Raw genomic sequence first — 21,097 nt, forward strand, 5'->3', positions numbered from 1 at the left:
GTATCCTCAGTCATCTTTACTGTCTCTGGGTTCAAGACTGCTTATAGCAAAACAATATATTGCTTCCACAGTTAAGGTTATAAAAACATAAAATATAGACATAACGGCAAAGAGTTTATTTTTAAAGACACTTGGAATCAAAAAAATCAACTTGTATTCATTAAAAGGTAACATTATTATTTAGAGGTAATAAAAACACCAAGTGATTCAATTTGCAAAAATAAATTTATTTGTAGTACTAGGTATCCATTGACTGAGTTTTAAATTTTACTTCCATTTTACCAGTGGCTGTTTTTCTAAACAGATATTTTTTCAGCTAGAACAGACTCTTTTAAAATAAACAAATCCTTTAAAATTAGCTGTAAATCACTAAATAGAATTTATTACAAAGATTACTTGGTATCTCATACAATCCAAAAATGATGATGACATCCCAAGAAGTTACTAGAAAGAAGTACTCAGATGCTGATTCTTTCTTTCTTCTTTAATTTATTTTGAAATTTCTGAATATTACCTAGTACAAATGTTTTAGTTACATAAATTGTTTGAATCAAAGTTATGAATTGCCCATCACCCAGATAGTGTGCATTGTACCTGTTGGTTGTCAATTTACCTGTCCCCTCCTACCTGCTTGATTTCTAATAAGTGTTCTTTCTGTATGTGACCTAGTGTTGATGGATTCCTTCCAATAATGAGTACATGTGGTGTTTGCTTTTCCATTCTTGTGATACTTTGTTTAAAAGCATGGTCTCTAGTTTCATCCAGGTTACTAAAAGAGATGTTACTTTGCCATTTTTTATGGCTGAGTAGTACTCCATGGTATGCACATACCATATTTTGTCAATCCATTCATGCATTGATGGGCACGTGGGTTATTTCCAGATCTTTGCAATTGTGAATTGTGCTGCTAGAAACATTCTAGCCTAGGTGTCTTTTTTCCCTTCTTTTCTTTTCTGTAAATACCCAGTAGTTGGACTGCTGTATGAAATGGTGTGCTTTGAGTTCCTTGAGGAAACTTCATACTACTTTCCATAGAAGTAGTACTAGCTTGCAGTCCCACCAAAAGTTTATAAATGTTGCTATCTCTCCACATCCACACTTGAGAGACTGAGCCTCCCTGAAAGAGATTAACCTCTTTATTTTTAAAATTTTAGATTTCCAGGGAAATATTGCCAACTGGTTCATCTGGCATCGGGGGTCTATGACTGATCCAAGAGTCTGTGGCCAGGGGAATAGAGTGATGTTGTGTGAAGGGGTATTGGGATAATGTTACCTTAAGGGCATTTGAAACGGGGCTTGGTGGGGGGCGGGGGTAACGTTTGAGACACAAGTGGAGCAATTGCTAGAAAATGAGTGATTGTGGACTGAACAAATAACCATTAGGAGATATGATAGGTTAAAGATGGCTAAAGATTCTTTGCAACTTCTCCCACTGAAAGGTAGAATCTAATATCTATCTCTTCCCTAAAATACAGGCTGACCATAGCAACTTGACCATAAAGTGAGATAGAGGTGATGTTTTTACAACTTCTGAAGTTAGATTTATTAGAAGATCTGCAGTTTTCTCTGAGGCCTCTTATGAGGCTTTGTTTCTCTGAACTACCATGTAATAACTTATGAGGCTCTGGTGCTGGAAAGACCACCTGGATAGACCACATGAAGTGGCCCCAGAATTATGTGAAGAAAGAGACATGCTCTTCCAGCTGCCAGTGATTCTAGCACCTCACCATTCAAATTTCCCAAGCTATGGCCCAAGAAACAGTGAGAATACTAATGGACCATCTTTAATGGGCCATGCCCCAAATGTAGATTTATGAGCCAAACTGATGCTTTTTGTGTTGCTTTAAACACTTACGTTTTAGAGTTGCTGATTATTCAGCATAACTATCTGGACCTAGAGGATATAATTTTATTCAATACTTGACATAGCCTCTACGCAATATTAATTCTCTTTAGTTTCTATGAAGCCCTTAATATTTTCAGAATAAATTCATAGGCATATTTTGTGAAGTATGAGAATTTTCATTAAGAAAGGCAGAAAAAAAATAAGCTGATACAGAGAACATACATTTCTTATTCCTCTCTATGTAGGACATTTCATGGTCTGCTTGGATCAGCATTTAATACTACATTTCAGTTTTTCATTATTTGTTCAGTGTATCCACCAACAGGCAAAGAAAACATATCATTTTCAAATATATAAGCCTCTTTATAATAACTAAACTAAGCATCCAATGACATTTTTCTCTTTAGATAAATAAAAGTTCTTGAATGTCTTGCATGTGCCAAGCATTTTCCTAGATGAGATGTTGTTTGTCTTACACTTACCACATGGAAAGCTATCCAGCTGGAATTTGCTTTGTCTCTTGGTATTATAGTTTCCTATCATCATGTGTTCTAGCAAAAACTTCACTTGCTAGATGATTACCCAAGAATAAATTTTTTCTTCCCATATATATTGAGACCAAGGAAATAAATCACTGATTTATTGCATCTTAATTAAAATATACTGGGCCTGCTCATTGTACCTACATGCTTCCATTTCATTTTCATGATGACCCTGTTTTATTACAACCGCCATTCTTTTGGGTTTTTTTTTTTTGCAATAATATCTGATGTTTATTCCGAGTAAATAGTTTTAAATTTATTTACAGAAAGTATAAAGTTCTTTACCTTTTGTTTTGTGTACTATATCTCTTCTAATTATCTCTCTTTAACTGATTTCTAAATTTGTATCTTTCATTTAATGATCTTAGAAAGGTCTTTGCACTCTTTAATTATCTGGGATGTGTATAAAAACATGAATTCATAAAGAAATATACTAGTATTTCTCAGACAACTGAAATGTTAATATAGCTTTATGGTAAAAATTCGTCCTATCCATAGAGTAAGTTTTTTGCAGTTTTCTTAGCTGTTTGGTAAACGAGAAGAAAAAAATATTTTCTCATTGAGACATTTTACAAAGCACTCTCCTTTGGAAGCCTCCATCAGAGATTAAATGCTTGTTTCTTACCTCTTCCTGACAGAGAAAAATTTCCGACATACATTAGTTTCGTAAATCCAATAGTGAATTTGGAGAATTTTTGTTAGGCAGAAATAAATTTGAAGCCATTAGCTTTCGTTTGTTTGCAAGTTCCTGTTAGCTGAGTACGGCTAAGCAACAGGATTTTAGCAGTAGATTTATGAAAAGTGAATCCCCCATTCTTTTGAGAATAGTTAGGAGTTTCCTGCCGCGCCCACGGCATATAGCCGTAGTGAGGCAGTGCTGTCCGCGTTATAGAACGACGGGAAGGTGGTTTGTGCTCCCCGGAGCTTTGCCCCCAGCACCCCCAGTATGCACAGCATCAGAAATGTTGCCTAGCATGCTCAGTTACCCGCTTAAGTTTAAAGATTGTGGCGTCTACTCATGTGTTTGTCATCCTGTACCAGAAGTCTGTTTGTTCTGATAAATTGTCAATATGTACTTTCCTAAGAATGAGCACAATGCACTACTAATCCAGATAGAGCACAGCCTTGTGAGCTGCTAGACTCAGTGGCACCAACAATGAGCACATAAAGATGTTTTCCCACCAGTGAGCTAAGACGATAAGCCCAAGGACATGAAATACAAATTATCTACATAAGTTACAAAGTCACTGAAACACATCCACCCACCATAAAGTCCTGTTCAGAACATCTTGTTTCACCAATTGTCACACATAATAAAAATCAATAGGAAAAATAATACTTGTCAAAGAATTTACTCTAAATCAAAATTATAATTATCAATAACAATAAGATCAAATAGTAAATGTAAAATTAGTCAAGCATTAAACATAAAGAAGATGTCAAGCTGTTCTAAAAAGATAATAAGAAACTGAGATAGGAGAAAGCAGACAGAGTTGACTAATAACCGCCACCCTCCGGAAGCGGAACGTTAAAACATAACAATGCATGATAAATCACACTTGTAAACGCAAAGATAACCCGCGCACGTAAGCAAAAAAATTGCATTATGTAAGCTCTGTAAAAATGTATAAATACCAACATGTGTACCCAGTAAATTTACAGCTGCATACTCCAACCCGTAGTGTGTCAGACTGTCTTTCCTGCGCCGACCTCTCAACTTTCCTCGTTCCTTCTCCCTGCACTCCCTCGGACTGAAGGCCACCGACAGGGCGGTCCGTTGCAGTTTCCACACTGTGTGATATAATGAATAACTTATACTTAACATACAAAAATTTGCCATTCAAAGCAAAAATAATTCATCTTAGCATTTCAAATTGTGCCTAGAAAACAGATGGTCATGACAAGTACAGAAACATTCATAGAAAATATTTTGAAACAAACAATGTCTGGGTTAAATAACACACGAAAAGGATATACAGCGAGAATCAAAGCAATCAATCATATTTGTCAATATTAATATGGACATTCTTTGATTTATTAAGCCTTCTCAAAATTTACCAGGGCTTTCTTTTCTCCTAAACTAAAAATTTTCTCGGGTAATAAGAATAAGTGAAGGTTACCTTACATATTGAACATTAGCATATTTCTAAGAATACAGTTCATGTACCTTAAGTCCTATGCCTACCTCAAGAATCTTAGTTGTTTCTGATTATTTCACACAGTTTATTTCCTACTCTTCATCCTATGGGAACTGTAGATTATTTTATAGATTTAATCCATAACTTAATATTTTAATGTGATCATAAAACATACTGAAAGTTTACTTTTTATCTATTTTTCTTCAGCACTTGAGTTTTAGTTGGATCCAACTCTGGACAGCACAAACTTCAGCAATCTCAGGTTCCAAAGCAGAATCCACCACCCAAAGCTGTGACATTATAACATTCTCCTCTACCCACCTGTGCTCTTTGCTTCTTCAAGGAGAACCACCTTTCCCTTAATGTTGGGAAATCCATCTTAAGAAAATCCTGGAGATTTACCAGGGTTTATGCCTTGCAAAACTATTAGGCTCCTCCCACCACCCTTGCTCCAAGATTATCACTTTGTCTCTGTTTTCTGGAGTCAGAAGAGTTTAGTTCATTCTGGAAACTACTCTGACAGCAATTGCCAAAATGTATTACTGAGCCAGGTCATTTCTGATCCTTGTGGTTTTAGACAGCCTTTTTCTCCCCAGCTTTCTACCAAAGTGCCCTTCTGTGCATCCTTGCAGAGGATTGCAATGTGACTTCTGGGACTCCCTTTACACCATGTCAGTATAGACATAAGAGTTAATGTGCCCTGTAATCGTCCTTATGTGTTGGGCCACTTACATCCTCCACATTTAAAGAAGAAAACATCAGGGCGGCGCCTGTGGCTCAGTCGGTAGGGCGCCGGCCCCATATACCGAGGGTGGCGGGTTCAAACCTGGCCCCGGCCAAACTGCAACCAAAAAATAGCCGGGTGTTGTGGCGGGCGCCTGTAGTCCCAGCTACTCGGGAGGCTGAGGCAAGAGAATCGCTTAAGCCCAGGAGTTGGAGGTTGCTGTGAGCTGTGTGAGGCCACGGCACTCTACCGAGGGCCATAAAGTGAGACTCTGTCTCTACAAAAAAAAAAAAAAAAAAAAAGAAAACATCAAAGCACAAACTTAAGGCAAATATAGGGTCTAATGGCTACATTTACCAGAAATGACAATATGATATTTCTATAGGAACACTGCTGCGGACATTAAAGTGTATTGGCACACGGGTAGTTTTAACATGTATTTCTCTGTTGATTAATAATATTAAACATCTATTCATATATGATTATTGAGTTTTGGGGCTTCCTTATGGTGAAGTGAATTTACGTGTTTTCTTATTTTAATATTGGCTTGTCTCTTCATTATGGATTTATGGGTATTACATTTCTGCTTAAGAGTCTTTCTTGGCATATGTGTTGCAAATCTCTTTTCTTCCTCTAGGGCTTTGCCTCCCACTTTCTTAGTGTTAATTTCTTAATGAACAGAAATTCTTTTGTTTTTGATGACTACTATACTAATATTTTCATATATGATTAGTGCTATTATATAATGTTTAAAAAATATTTCTCTATCACAAAGATATCAATATGTTCTCTTATTTTAATTTCTATAAGATTTATTTACGTACTTTTTACAGTATAGTTAAGTCCTCCCTCTTTTTTCTCCAGAATTGTTTTAGTGATTACTGTTTATTTTTTTATATCTCCACACGTATTTTAGAATTGTCTTCTCAAATTTCACTACAAATCTGATGACACTTGTTATCATGATTACACTGAATTTATGGGTCAATTGGCTGAGAATGTCTTGTTTAGAATATTTAGTCTTTTATTTACAGAACACCATACATCCCTTCCTTTATTCTATTATTACATCGTCAATGTTTTCAATAATTTTTCATATTTTCTGTGTAGATTACAGGTGATTGAGTTGCTCAGATTTATTCCTGGATGTTTGAAATGTTTTTCTTTTCTTTCTTTCTTTTTTTTTTTTTTTGAGACAGTCTCACTTTGTTGCCCTTGGTAGAATGCTGTGGTATCACAGCTCACAGCAACCTCAGACTTTTGGGCTCAAGAGATTCTCTTGCTTCAGCCTCCTGAGTAGCTGAGACTACTAGGCACCTGCCACAATGCCTAGCTATTTTTAGAGATGAGATCTCACTCTGGCTCAGGCTGGTCTCGAACCTGCGAGCTCAGGCAATCCACATGCCTCAGTCTCCCAGAGTGTTAGGATTGCAGGTGTGAGCCACCACACCTGGCCCTGAAATGTTTTTCATGCTGCTACAGATATACATGGCATTTTTAAAAAATGCTATACATATTATTTTAATTGTTGTTCTTTGATAAAAATACCTTGATTTTTATTTATTGTAGTGAGCAATATTATTAAACTCACTAAGCAATGCTAATACAGTTTTATAGATTGTTTTAAATTTCTACATAAAAGCCACATATTCTGTAAATAACAGCATTTTAATTTCTTCTTTTTCAAACTTTATTCAATAGTTTTATTTTCCTTGCCTTGTAGCTTTGGCTACAGATACCAGTACAATGTTGAATAAAAGTGGACTTAGCCATCCCTGAATTATTCCTAGTCTCATGAAGAAAATGTTCAATATTTCACCAGTAAGCATGGAGCATGCTGTAGAATTTTTGAAATACTACGTATTAGATGATAGGACATTATCATAATATGTGTTTAATGTTATCATAAAGTTTCCAGCATCTGTATTATATGAATTTTTCCTACTCTGTTAATGTGGTAAACTTTACATTCAGCATTTTAAAATATTTTTAAACGGTTGTATTCCTGGAATAAATCCAAGATATTTAGGATATTTTATATTTTTTATACCCTGATGGCATCAATTTATTTCTATATGACTGGCAATGATTAGTAATTTCGTGTCTCACTTTTTGTTTTTTAGATTTTTGTATAAATTTCTTTCTTCATAAAATAACTTGGAACTTTTTATTTATTTTTTTTATTAAATCATAGCGGTATACATTAATGCAATCATGGTACAATGTGCTGGTTTTATATACAATTTGAAATATTTTCATCGAACTGGTTAGCATAGCCTTTATGGCATTTTCTTAGTTATTATATTTATATTTATATTCTACATTTAGTAAATTTCATGTACCCTTAACTTGGAACTTTTTTTGTATTTTTATGTTATAAGATTTAGCTTAAAATTGATTTTCTTCATTCTTAAAAGGTTGGTAGATTTCATCATTGAAACTATGTAGTTCTGCATATTTTAAATTATGGAATCAATTTCTTCAATAAATACAGGTAATCTCATTTTTCCCTTAATTTTTGCTTCTTTCAGTAATTTAGTATTTTTATTAATAAATTTCATACATTATATTTAAATTTGAAATTTAATAAAATACATTTTTCATTATATTCTTTTGTTATTTTTAATATGTTTTGTATCTCTTATTATGTACTCTAATTTCTTTCTGATACTGGTTAGGCAGTCTGACAATTAAGTTCATGAGCTTTCCACCATGTGATTACTTTGGCAGCACTGTACAAACAACTTGGTAAGGTCTCATGACCTTGGTGTATCAATGCCTCACAGATTTGTCTGTGCTGACCTGTGGCAATGTCTTGCTGAGTGTTCATTATTATTATTGCATATACTGTGATTATGTGCTGTCCCAAGAATGTTGGAGCTTGAATTTAAATAATGAACATTCATAAATTTCTTATTAACCTTGGTAAGCGTGGAAATGAAATCAGGGACATGTTAGTCCAAGTTTATGAGGATAATGCCATGAAGAAAATGTCAATGTACAAATGGATTTAATGTTTTGGCTGTCCTGACCTCTCTTCACTTGAAACTTGTCACTAATGAAGAGAGGTCAAGACAGCCAGAAACGAACAGAACTGATGAAAACATTGCAAAAATTTGTTGCATTAAAATCTTAGCTGACAGTGAGAAGAATGGCAGATGAAGTAAGCATCAATAAAGAAACATGTAGTAGAACAGTAACTGAAAATCTTGGCTGACAGCTTATGGCTCTTGTATCATAACAATGCACCAGCTTACAGGGCACATTGTCTGTGAGGGAGTTTTTAGCCAGTAAACAAATAACTGTATTGGAATACCTTCCCCACTCACCTAATCTGGACCCCAGTGACATTTTTCTTTACCTGAGATAAAGTAAATATTCAAAGAAAAATATTTTGATGACATTCAGGACATCAACAATAATACGATGATTGTCTTGATGGCCATTTCAGAAAGAGTTCTAAAATTGCTTTGAAGGGTGGACTAGGCTTTGGTGTTGGTGCATAACTTCCCAAGGGGATTACTTTGAAGGGGACCATAGTGATATTTAGCAATGAGGTATCCAGCACTTTCTCTGGGATGAGTTTACTAACCTAATTGTCTGATCTCATACACACAACACACACACACAATGTTGAAATTGCTTGCTCATGGGGAAAATGGCAATTACTCAAAGTGAGAAAATGGCTTTAGCAGACAATGGCAATTTCTCAAAGTGATTTTATCATTTTTCATTCTAGCAGCAATGTTTGAGATTTGTTTTCTTATATATTCTATAAGTTATTTCCTGTTTAAGAACAATTCTTTGTATTTTTATCTTGTCCTCATTTCCTTTGATTATGTACTATACTCATTGTCTAATAAACTGAGATTCTGGATTTTTCATTGTATTTTTGCTGCTCAGTTCAGTTCTCTACCCCTAACATAACTCTGGTCTTTTAGCTCATGTTTCCTGAAACAAAGATTTGCTTGGTTCAGCTTACCTATTCCCTCACCTTGCCAGATGGCTCTGTATTTTGCTAAATGCACTGTTTTTCTTTGTCCAGGTTTCAGTTCTGGCAAATGGGCTAGAGGTAAGGTGGAAAGTGCAATTTACATTCACAGCCACTTCAAAGAATTTAAGGGGCTGGCTAGTATTATGATTCTATGCCTTTCCCCCACTACCAGATTCATTCTTTAAGACAGGTCCGAATCTAAGATCTTAATGTAATATAGTCAATTTACCTCCAATTGTTTGTCCCAATTCCATATTTCTGTGATATTTGTGATCCATATTTTGAAATTGTGATACATATTTCTTACTGATACAAATGGTATTATAATGTAGAAATAGCTACGTTATGTAGGTACTTTGTTTAAAAATTAATTAAAATCAAACCTGTAAGTTAGCCATTTTGTAACTGAGTGAATATTAAAGAAGCTAAGATTTGTATGAATGCTAACTTAATGTAGCAATGAAATTTAGGTAAAAGCCTTTGTTTTCTCTAGTCTGTATTCTGCCTTCTTTTAACTTTTACGTTATCAATATCTGCCCACAGCTATTTTAACCTTTATGTTATCTAAGTGTTGACATTAACTTAGTCATATGGAACATTGTTGATACTCTTGGTGAATTTTAAGTTTCTAATGATAAAGAGAATGAAGTATTTGTATCATGGGTCTTTATATCAGATATTTAATAAAGTTCTTTTTACATTTATATAGTCCTATTGTTTTCTATTTCTTTCATACTTTGTTAAATTATAATTATCATTTCTACAAATCCTTAAGAAACATTGGTCCATATACCTGTGGGGAAGCACACGTTTCTGAGATTTACAAAGAAACATCCCACCTCTATGAATCACTGGCTTTTACTGTGGCCCATTCATTCTAAATATATCCAGCAGGCACAAGGTCAGTATATACATTCCAATATTTAATAGTTTTATGAAGTCTGTGGTGTGTACACACATTCTATTAAAACTCTATAGACTATTTATTTTCTACCATCATTCATGTGGTCTTATACTTGCCAAATGTTAATGTGACATCTGCTCTACCTAATTCCAGTAAATATCAGGCACTTTTATGCATACAAACAGTTTATCATACATATGCCATCAGTTTGTTCTGAGACATGTCACTTGTGCAAATAGATGAGGGTCCTTATTTACTAAGATTTACATGAAGTAAAAAGGGTCCAAAAGATTCAAAGGTCTTAGATTTTCAGTCCAGATGTTCATAATCTCTCATGTTGTTTACTGACCTCAACAATTTAAAGTTGTGAATTAATTAGCAGAATTCATAAATTCACAGTAAAGAGATGGAATTATTAATAATATATATTATTATAACCTAATTAAGAAAGCAATATCAGTTTTATAAGGAAGCTGCAAAACATTATCAAAAAGTAAGATTTTAAAGAGTGATAATGTATACATAAGAACAATAAGCCAAGATAGATTAGCCAAGATAAAGTTTTTAATTTGCAGGATGAATAAAAACTTAGCACATTTCAATTCTCTTGCACCTGTTTTCCATAAAATAATTCTTACAACAAATACTGCCCTATTAATTATATGTAAAATATACTATATATAAATTACATATATTTTCCACATGTACATATTAAGCACAACAGAAGAATGGCTAAAAATGTTCAGTAATCTCTTTTCTTCCCGAGACTCCAATTTAACAACCACAACAACAAGATAGGAATTGTATTAATTCACAACGGCAAAGATGACGGATGGGAAACTGCAGCAGACAGCTATCATGTACAACTTCCTTAAAGTTGTTTAGTCCACATTTAGAAATCTGTCTTCTTGAGGTAAAAGCAGAAACCTTACATCTCTAGAATCACTTACCATTGCATTTCTCCCATCAGAATGTACATCTATTTTTTTTCTCTTTTTCTCTTTCTCCCTCTTTCTCTCTTTTATCTTCATCTTCATCTCTATCTTATTTCTGGGTCACTTCCTCAATTGTATTTTTCAACCAGTAGGGGGAGCTTGGGGAAAGACAGGTGTGTGTATGTATTTTATCTGAATCATTTCAGAGCAAATTAGAAACATCATGCTCTTGTACCTTCACGTACTTTAGTGTACATGTCTTAAGAACAGGTACCTTTTCCTTTGTAACTATGACAGTTATTTTTAAAATCAAGAAATGTACTATTACTTCATATTGATACAATACTATTACTTCATATACAGTCATTGTTTAGTTTTCATCAATTGTCCCTAATATCTGATTTATAGCTATTTTTTTTTTTTTTTGGTGTGTGTGTGGAGGGGAGATCTAGGCCAGGACCCAACTAAAGATCACTCATTGCATTTTGTGGTCACGTTGTCTTAGTCTTGTTTCAATTAGTAAATCTAGTCCAAGTTTTCCTGTGTATATATCTTGATCCTCACATTTTTGCTTAGTTCAAGCCAGTTATTGTGTGGTGTGTCCCTCAATTTGGGTTTATCTAATATATTCTCATCCATAGTTTCAGCATATGAATTACCAAGGATCACATGCTGTAGATTAGTCCCATACTAGAAATATTGACTTTGATTATTTGGTCAAGTTGGCATCTGGTAGAGTTATTATTTTATCTTTTATTATTATTTTTAGTAGAGACAGGGTCTTGCTATGCTGTTCAACTGCCTTGAACTCCTGACCTCAAATGGAGAAAACCTTCCCCCTTTCAGTCTCCCAAAGTGCCAGGATTACAGCCTTGAGCCACCACTGGGCAGAATCTGGTAAGTTTTTTCAACGTAAAATTAATATTTGTCCCTTTCAAAGTGATACATAATCTGTGGAGAGACTCTTTATAATTATAAAATACCTGTTCTTCGTCAGACTTTTACCTACTAGTTTTAGTATTCATTGATGATTTTTTAACTCTCTATGTATTAACTGGCATGCTAGAGGAGTAAATTTGAGAAAGTAGGGAAATTTGGCTTTGCTTTTACTATGCGGAGGGGCTGGGGTTGGGGTGAGAGCTGGCATGTATTTTGGCTGGCGTTTGTGTAATTTGAACATCCTGCCAGCCCAAAAGGAGGGAGAGCTCCGTGGTTTATGAGGTGGAGCAGGCCCCTGATGCAACCACATGCAGGGCAGAGCAGGCACCCAGGGCAGAGCAGACCCAGGGGGCAGGGAGCCTCTGCAGGAAAGAGCAGATCTACAAGGAGTGGCACTCACAAGCACAGGTTGGGGTGGCTGCAGGGCAGGGCATGTAGGCAGGCAGGGCTTGTGCATGGCTTGCTTTGCCGCCTTCTGTGTTTTGACAGATTGAGAAGTACAAGTAGTATTTGTTTATATGGATGAATTTTGTAGTGATGATGTCTGGGTTTTTTGTGTACCTGTCACCAAATAGTGTGCATCGAACCTAGAAGGTAGTGTTTTTCCCTCACCCCCCTCTCTTACCTCACTGAGTCTCCAACGTCTATTGTATCTCTCTGTATGCCCCCATGCACCTATAGCTTGGGTCCTCCTCAGAAGTGAGAACATGGAATATTTGGTTTCCATTTTTGCATTACCGTCCTTGGGAGAATGGCCTTCAGTTCCATCTAAGTTGCTATGAAAGACATTACTTATCCTTTCACATGGCAGAGTTGTTTTTCATGGTGTGTATATATATATATACATATATACATAAAACACGTATTATATTATATTAATTATATATTATATTAGTCCCATTTTCTTTATCCACTCCTCAGTTGATGGGAATTTAGGTTGATTTAACCCGTTTATAATTGTGAAATCAGGGTTTTGTGCCTTTATAAAACCAAAAATAATTATTATCTATTTATTGAAATCTTTTTTCCTTTTCATTCACTGAAATACTGAATAAAATTTAGACCACAGAAACTATTTTGAAAGTCATTCAAAAATAGCTTTTAATTTTTTCCTTACTCACTGATATTTTTAGGGTTTCTCTCATTAGGAAAAACTACAGTAATTTACATGTCCTTACAATATTGTCCATTCTGTACAGCTTTTTAATATTTGGGAGAAAAAGTGCAAATTTAGCATATAAAAATAAAAGTTCTTATCTGTTTTCATAGCTATTTCTTATTTATTGCTTTGCATTTTCTTTAAATTGTTTTGATATTCTAGGAAAAATCTTTCTTTCTGATTTATTTTTTCCATTATGCAACAAATAAGATTGAGCATTCAGATATTTTTCTAAGTAGGACAGAATAACAAATATAGATTATTAAGGATAATTTCAAGATTAAATACTTTTGCTTTTTATTATGTTACAGAAAAGCTATTTATTGGATCATGTTCTTGTATATGCTCATTTTTTTACACTTTAAGAATATGTGTGGGGGTAGAAAGTTTGTTATTCTTTTTATGAACTTCACACATTTGTTAAAAATGGTTAGTCTTTGACAGACAATTCTCAATGACAAACCCTCCAGTTTTCATAGAAGTCAGTGGCTTTGGGTAGAAGTAATAATGAATCATCTATATTTTAGATCTAAGGTTGAGACAAGGAGCATTCCTAATAAAGAAATTAAACTGTACGTATTTCTTTCTTTCTTTTTTTTTTTCCTTAGGAAAGAAGAATAGGTTTTGCCTAAAACAATACCTCCAAAACGTTTGGTCTATGGACTCTTTAGGAAAATCAATGCACAATTTAAAATATTCTCACAAAGAAAATGCAAAGTCCATGTAATTAACACTATTAAAAATATATTCATGAGTATAAATTTAAACTCCTTAATAGTATACAAAGTAAAGAATGGTTTGCAACTTACTTTAGTAAGCCAGTATAATCTAGATTTAACAATAGACAAGGATACTATGAAAAATGAATTACTCATGTAAATAAATGATGATTAAAATAATGTATTAGCAAATCAAATGCAATGATAAATAAAAAATAACGGATTATGAGCAAATAGGATATAGTCCAGGACTGTACATGTAACTCATTAACTCGAAAATACTGAGAAAGAGAAAAGCAGTCCCGGACAGCTAAGAACAACCCAGGCACTATCAGTTGGGCTTTGGTGCTGGTAGGTGGCCTAGTAAACACAGTTAGACTGCTGTGATCTTCTCCTTAACAGAAATAATTTAGTAGAACATTAACATCAGCTAAGGCAACTCTGTGACCCTGAAGGATCAAACAAAAAAATAAGACTATTTCACAATGAATTCTGACCACAGACAAAATCATGACCATTCCCTTAATCACACAGATGACTCACCCTTTCTGTACACTAGTGACTGAATGACAGCTACTTTCTCAGTCACAGCTTTAACCTTGCTTCATTCCTCTCAGCTGTTCTATCATCTAAATCCTCAAGTTGCTAGCAATCCTAAGCAACTCGTTGCCATAAAAGGGTTGTGATGTTTAAAGGGATCTATACCTGTCATATAGGATTACATCATGAAAAATATCTTGTTATGTTTCATTGCCCACAAATATAACCATCCTTCCAAAAAATAACATAAAAAAACTCTGTAAATTGCAAAAACCCTGAAAATAATACAAATAAAATTTAGCCTCTTAGATACACAATTAATCTCTCTCTTTTCTCCTACTACCTACAAGGAAACCAAGAGGTTCTGTATCTATTAAAAAGGCAGTTCACTTTAGCCTTCTTGATTGCTTTTATTTGTGTCTACTTTTTGGTATCTCTTTGGATCAGGTTTTTAATGTCTCACTGGTTGCATCATTAATGAATAATTTAATGATAATCTTTGAGATGTTCATTTTTATTGACAGCTAAAAATTGGCATAAAATAATAATTTCACCTTTAAAATTATCCTTTAATGATTTGTATCTGCATCATTTGAAGCATTTCTACTTTTTAACTTAGAAGAGAAAAAAGACAGATAGAGATTATATGTAAAAAGTACAAGGCCCAGACTTCTCTGCCCCAGCCTGCTGCTGAGTTGATACACTTCTCCTGTCTCAATGACTCCAGAGGGATTTAACATGTGCCAAATGCTACCCATGGAAAGAGAAACTCATTTAAGTCAAAAGTAGTTTCCACCACATAGTGGGATGAATGATGAGATTTTAGTTTTCTAATGAATGTCATAAAGGTCTGATACCCAGCAAGGCAATTAACTTTAAATTTATTTAGTTATAAATTAAATTATACAGTATTTGCTGAGCCCTTGAAATGAACCAGGTATTAAGCTATATGTTGTGGATTCACCAGTGGCAAACACAAACCTTGTCCCTGTGGACTCTGCATTCCCGCTGAAGTCTCTCTTCCTTCCAGGAAAGACTACAAATCTTTGCTGATCCCTTTTCCTTTGCTCACATTGATGTTTTCAGAGGTCTAGATGTGTACTAGTCTAGGATTTTTGTGAATCCACCTCATATTTTATAATTACTTAAATGAGTGTTTTTCTAACAATTTGAGGTATAATCCACAGCAAATTTACATTTGATGTATTACACATGTTTCATGAATATTCACAACTGAAACAAAATCTTAAGAAATAATGCTAAGCCATATTTTACATGTCATATTTCTATTCTAGTCCATTTTCGTTGCTATTTGACTTAATTCAAGTCTATTTTATTAAAACAAAATTCTGGTGCCAAGTCACTAAATTGATTTCATAATTCACTATTTGGCTGTGAACTCTAGTTTGAAAAACACTTCAAAAAAGTTGGAGAGAGTTTATCAATAAACTCTCCTTTCTCTGCTATGCAAATTTTGATATTTTCTTTCTTGGTTTGAACAATGAGAAGGTGGGAAGAGGACTCTGGTGAGTCAGGGACGTCACAGCTCAACTGTCCTCTGCCTTCCCCCTTCCCTTATTAAACAGTGACATAAACAATCCCAGGACAAACTCTGAGAAAAGGCTTTTAAAATTTGGATCTAATCAGGGCCAGCATATCTAAACTATTGTTTACTATTCCTTGTCCCTTAGAGAACTCAGAGTAAAAGGGAAATTATGTGCTAAACTAATTTCAGATACTGTGCACTTTTCTCTTGCAAATTAATCTATTAAAATCAAGGGAGCACCTGCTGACCTGTGCACATTGCTATTCAATGCTGACTCAATATTTTCAGAAGATAGTGGAATAAAAACTCACATTTTAAGGATTTTAATAATATCTACTTATAATTTGTTCCAGCAGCTGTTTTATTTTTGCTGACATTGTATAGAAAATAGTACCTCATCCTTGTAAAGCATTATGGTGGAAAATTGCACAGTTCTGAGTGTCCCTGAACTTGGTACATTTCTCTGAGCAAGCCAAGACCAGCATGGAGTCCTCTTCCTTTGTTTCCTGCAATGCATCCCAGTGCCTGCACCTGTTTTCCTTTTTTTATTTATACCACCACCCTCTTTTTCATGGAATAGCCCCCAAACTGACTACCGGAGATTTTTAATGGAAAGTTTTATTGAAAAGACAGGCTGAGTATAACAAAGTGAAAAATAAAAACATGGTCACATAATTTAGTTTAAACTGTTTACCAGTTTTTATAATCATTATTTTAGATTTTTAAATAGGAAGAGGACATTTTCAAATAGCCTTTAGTTTTCCTTTCTATTTTGAAGAGTAGAATACATCTAATCTTTTACTTCCAAAGATCTTGGTTCTTTCCTAGACTATTCTTTCTGTGTTTTATTTATTCATGCTGAAATATCAATGGTACCAAATTAATAGATTTGAACTTGTATCCATTCATATGCCTACTTATATCAAAAAAGTAGTCTGTACTCCTGGAGATTAACTGTGCATCTGTTACATAGGCTGAGACACATCCTCAGGAAATGTTCTATTACTACCTTTGCTCATTCTCATTTTTCTTTTCTCAATTTTTGTTCTTTTGGCTACCAAAAAGGTGAAAACTAATGATTTCTTTCAATAACTTTTTTTTTAATTTGATAAACCCAGTGAAAGAGGAATATTTCTATTGCATAGAGAAATGTTTTGGAGCTTAGTCAACTCATCACTACAGTAATTTCTTCCTTGACAGGTATTCCTGATGGAATTCCTAGGAAATACATACACATGAGCATACACATATCACATGTGTCTAAATACACAGATACCTTTGCCCACACTTGATCTTGAGAAGATTTTGAAAACAGAGAAAAAATATGACACACACTGATTTCTACTTAAATATGGTGGTTTGAAAATACTATTCACTACTATGTTGAAGGCATATAAATACAAATTTTATGGATCCATGAGAAATACTGAGCATAGGAGAGAGAAAAAAAGGAGAGATAAAATATTTCTCCTGATTTTTGGAATTCAAAAAGCAAATGGAGAATTAATAACTGAAAAACACACACAGAAATGAAAGCTACAATCTCAGAACATGTTTATCTAGGGTGATGTTGAAATTATTTAACAATCTGCACAGTTTGGCCCTCTTCAGTGAATTTATGTAGAATCTGAACTAGGAGTGCTCCAGTGGCACAATTGGTTAGCGCACGTGGTACTGACAAAGAATCTGAACTAGGTGAAGAGATACCAGCCCTGAGAATACCGTGGAAATGAGCATCTCCAGTGAGCTCTGTCCATGGTGGCACCCAGAATCTTTGGCAGAGAGATGTGGTTAATAAAACCAGGGAACTAGTTGACGGTTTGTCTAGAGAGAAGTTACTTCATCAGCACTTACACAGTAAACTACATAAGTTTACTGAGTGCTAGGAACTATTCTTTGTTCTTTAAAAATAATATTTTTAGTTGTGTAATACACCTACGCGTAGAGTATGAACATTGCTCCTTTACTGAGGAAACCAAGGCACCAAAAGGTTAATTTGTTCAAGGTCAAATGTAGGGAAAGTGATGATGCTATGATTCCTACTCAGTCACTCTCCAAACTCTTAATGACCTTCTGTGTTTTCTTTTTATATATTTGATTTTCCGCAGTTTCTATCCGATATTGCTATGTGTGTTTTCTAGGAAATGCTTGTCCTGCTGTGGTTTCTGTGAGCTTATTGGACACGGGATTTTTTTTTTATTCATACCTGAATATATTTCTTTTTCTTTTCTCTTTTCTCAGATTGCAAGTAAGTGTATATTAAACTATTTGATATTGATTCTCAGTTCTTTTTTTATTTTTATAAAAGTCTTTTTTTTTTTCTCTTTGTGCTTCAGTTTTGGTTATTTCTATCACCCTCTCTTTATATTTACTAATTTACTTTATAACTTGTGTCTAGTCTACTGATGAGGCATTTAAAAGAATCTCTATTAGCACACTGTTTTATTTTTAGGAGATCAAAATTGTCTCTTTCTTATGGGTTTACTGTCTCTGCTGAAACTCTCCATGTATTTATACTTGATATTCACCTTTTCCAAAAAAATTTTTACCATTCTATCCACAGTTGATTTGAATTTCCTCTCTGACAGCTTCTGTAACCAAGTCTTTAAAAATAACTTTTATTTTTAGTTTTTAATACCACAATCTACTGTTCTACACCCATTGGGTAGAAGAGCAGATATTGACATATATACTTTTATGCCTGAAAATTGTCATGCTATTCTCGCTCTTTTGAGTGAGGTGTGAGTTCATCTAATCAGTCGAGCTGTTTTACTTTGAATACCCTCAGTATAATATCAGCTTTAATTCCTATATGGTTATTTTGCACTTTGGGTAGAGGTTAGGTTCTTTGAGGGAGTTTTTCAATGTCCCTAACTAACATTAGACATTTAGCAATTTATTAAATGTTTTAGAAGAAATCTTATCTATTTTTCTGACATATGACATCTCTTTCTCGTGGTTTGCTTTAGGAAAGTTAATGTTTTTTTCTTTCCCAAGATTTCAGGCTACTTGGTTGTCTTGAAACCCCAGGAATCTGATGAGTTCAAGAATAGTTATAATTTTGTAGATTATCTGGATTTTTTGTTGCAATGGGAGCAATGCTATTTTTAGCTTTCTATATTGCTGATAGAAGTGAAATTACTCTTTCTAGAGATTTATGAGTTTTGACAGGACCTGTTGAGGCCACTCAATCAAAACCAGAATTAGTGTTATTGGCTTAGCTCAGGAGTCTGTGGGCTGTGGTTGACCTGGCTCAGGTGCACAGACAGGCCTTCTCCGCTTCTTCCCTGTTTTTTTTGTAAGGTCACATGGGTGAATTTTGCCTATTCTTTCAGCTAACCATAATGAGACTGGTTACAGTTGTCTGTTAGACATGGAGTATTTTCTATTTTTTTTATTCTGTAGAGCTAGAGTTTCCAACTGCCTACTTCTGGGCCTGGAATCTCGCAGGTCTTTGGCCTCAGTGTTGGCTTTTATTTTGTTCCACACTTGCCTAAAAAAGCTAGTAAAACAGGAACTCTGGGGAAGTGCAGTGCTCTAAATGGAGAAAGTATCTTGGCTTGAGAAGATCTGGATTTAAGTCTTGTCTTCACCAGCTGTGTGATGCCGAAACACCTTCCTCACATAGTTTGAAATAATGGGTGTTTTATTTTTTCTATTTAAATATTTTTTTCCTTTTGTTAAGTCATACACACATAGATCATGAATACATTTGTGCATTTGTGGGGTACAATTTGGAGTGCTTACATCAAACTAATCAACATAGCTCTCACCTCAGTTACTTAATTATTGTGTTAAGATACTTATGTTCTATTCATAAATTTGACTTGTCTCCTTGCAATATGCTCCATAGGTGGGGCCTACCACTTACCCTCCCTCTATCAAACCTCCCCCCTCCCCTCCCACCCCCCTCCTCCTCTCTCCTTCATCTTGTGCTATAGTTGTGATCTGTCTTTCATAAGAAAGTGTAAGTGATTGTAAGTTGGTTTCATAAAAGTACTAAGTACATTGGATACTTTTTCTTCCATTCTTGAGATACTTTACTAAGAAGAATATGTTCCAGCTCCATCTATGTAAACATAAAAGAAGTAAAGTCTCTTTATGGCTAAAAATATGGAACGCTTCATGAATTTGCGTGTCATCCTTGTGCGGGGGCCATGCTAATCTCTGTATCGTTCCAATTTTAGTATATGTGCTGCTGAAGCAAGTACACAATGGGTGTTTTAGTTGGCTCTATTTGCAGCAGTTTTAAAATTAAAAATGATGCTTCTGCACACCATGTCATATAATGTCAATGAATTAATAAAGATTTAAAAAATAAACTAGATATAATTGAACAAGTATTATCTCCAAGTAATATAACCATTTATAAAACCTTTGATTTGCCTTCATTCTAGGGTCTCAGAGTCTTGAAAATTATCAGTATTAACATCCTTATTTTAAAGGTGGGGCCATGGATGCACAATGATTAAGTGACAACTACTGAGGGACGGACCTGGGACACCAACACAAGTCTTTCTGACACAGTCTCCATGGGCCTTCTGACATGTAATGATATCTAATTTTAAAATGACTGTACATTTTTATACAGAATGCAGCTTCGATATAGTGGATGACATATAAACACATCTTATTTTCTGTTCTTTGGACCATAGGCCTCAAGGAGCATTGGAAAATGGATTTGTTTTTTTCAACAGCTTTACTTTGATTCCCTCTTAGAAATTATAAATCTCTGCAGAGTGCAAGTGCTGCCAACTTATTTTCTGATAGCTTGTTCTCCTTGGATTTCATTTGTTTTCCTGTCCCTTCTTACGTTTACACAGAAGGCTTAGGGTAATTTACAAATAGTAGGTCAAGGCTGGATGAATAAAAGGAGATTCATTTTCTCAAAAAAGAATTCATTCTTATACTTTAAGAAAAACTGTACGTTATGTTGCAGTTGTCAGAAATACATATTTTAATAGTACCTTTTGATGTGATAGTCTTCTTTCTAAGCAATGCATTGCACTGCATATTATAAAACATTTTAATGAATTGAATATCAATGTATATTTACTTGTGTTGGTGAGAAGAAAAACTAACATAAAAGCTTATGAGTACTGAAATAATAA

At 34.4% G+C, this 21,097-nt stretch overlaps 1 non-coding gene across 1 annotated transcript; it reads right to left on the reverse strand.

Moving 5' to 3' along the window:
- Positions 1–20,093: 20,093 nt before the first annotated feature.
- LOC128580036 (U6 spliceosomal RNA) lies at positions 20,094–20,197 on the reverse strand. Its single transcript, XR_008378397.1, has one exon. It is a non-coding gene; the product is annotated as a U6 spliceosomal RNA (small nuclear RNA).
- Positions 20,198–21,097: the final 900 nt, after the last annotated feature.

The sequence above is a fragment of the Nycticebus coucang genome, chromosome 2, assembly GCF_027406575.1.
Source record: "Nycticebus coucang isolate mNycCou1 chromosome 2, mNycCou1.pri, whole genome shotgun sequence".
Classification (NCBI taxonomy): domain Eukaryota; kingdom Metazoa; phylum Chordata; class Mammalia; order Primates; family Lorisidae; genus Nycticebus; species Nycticebus coucang.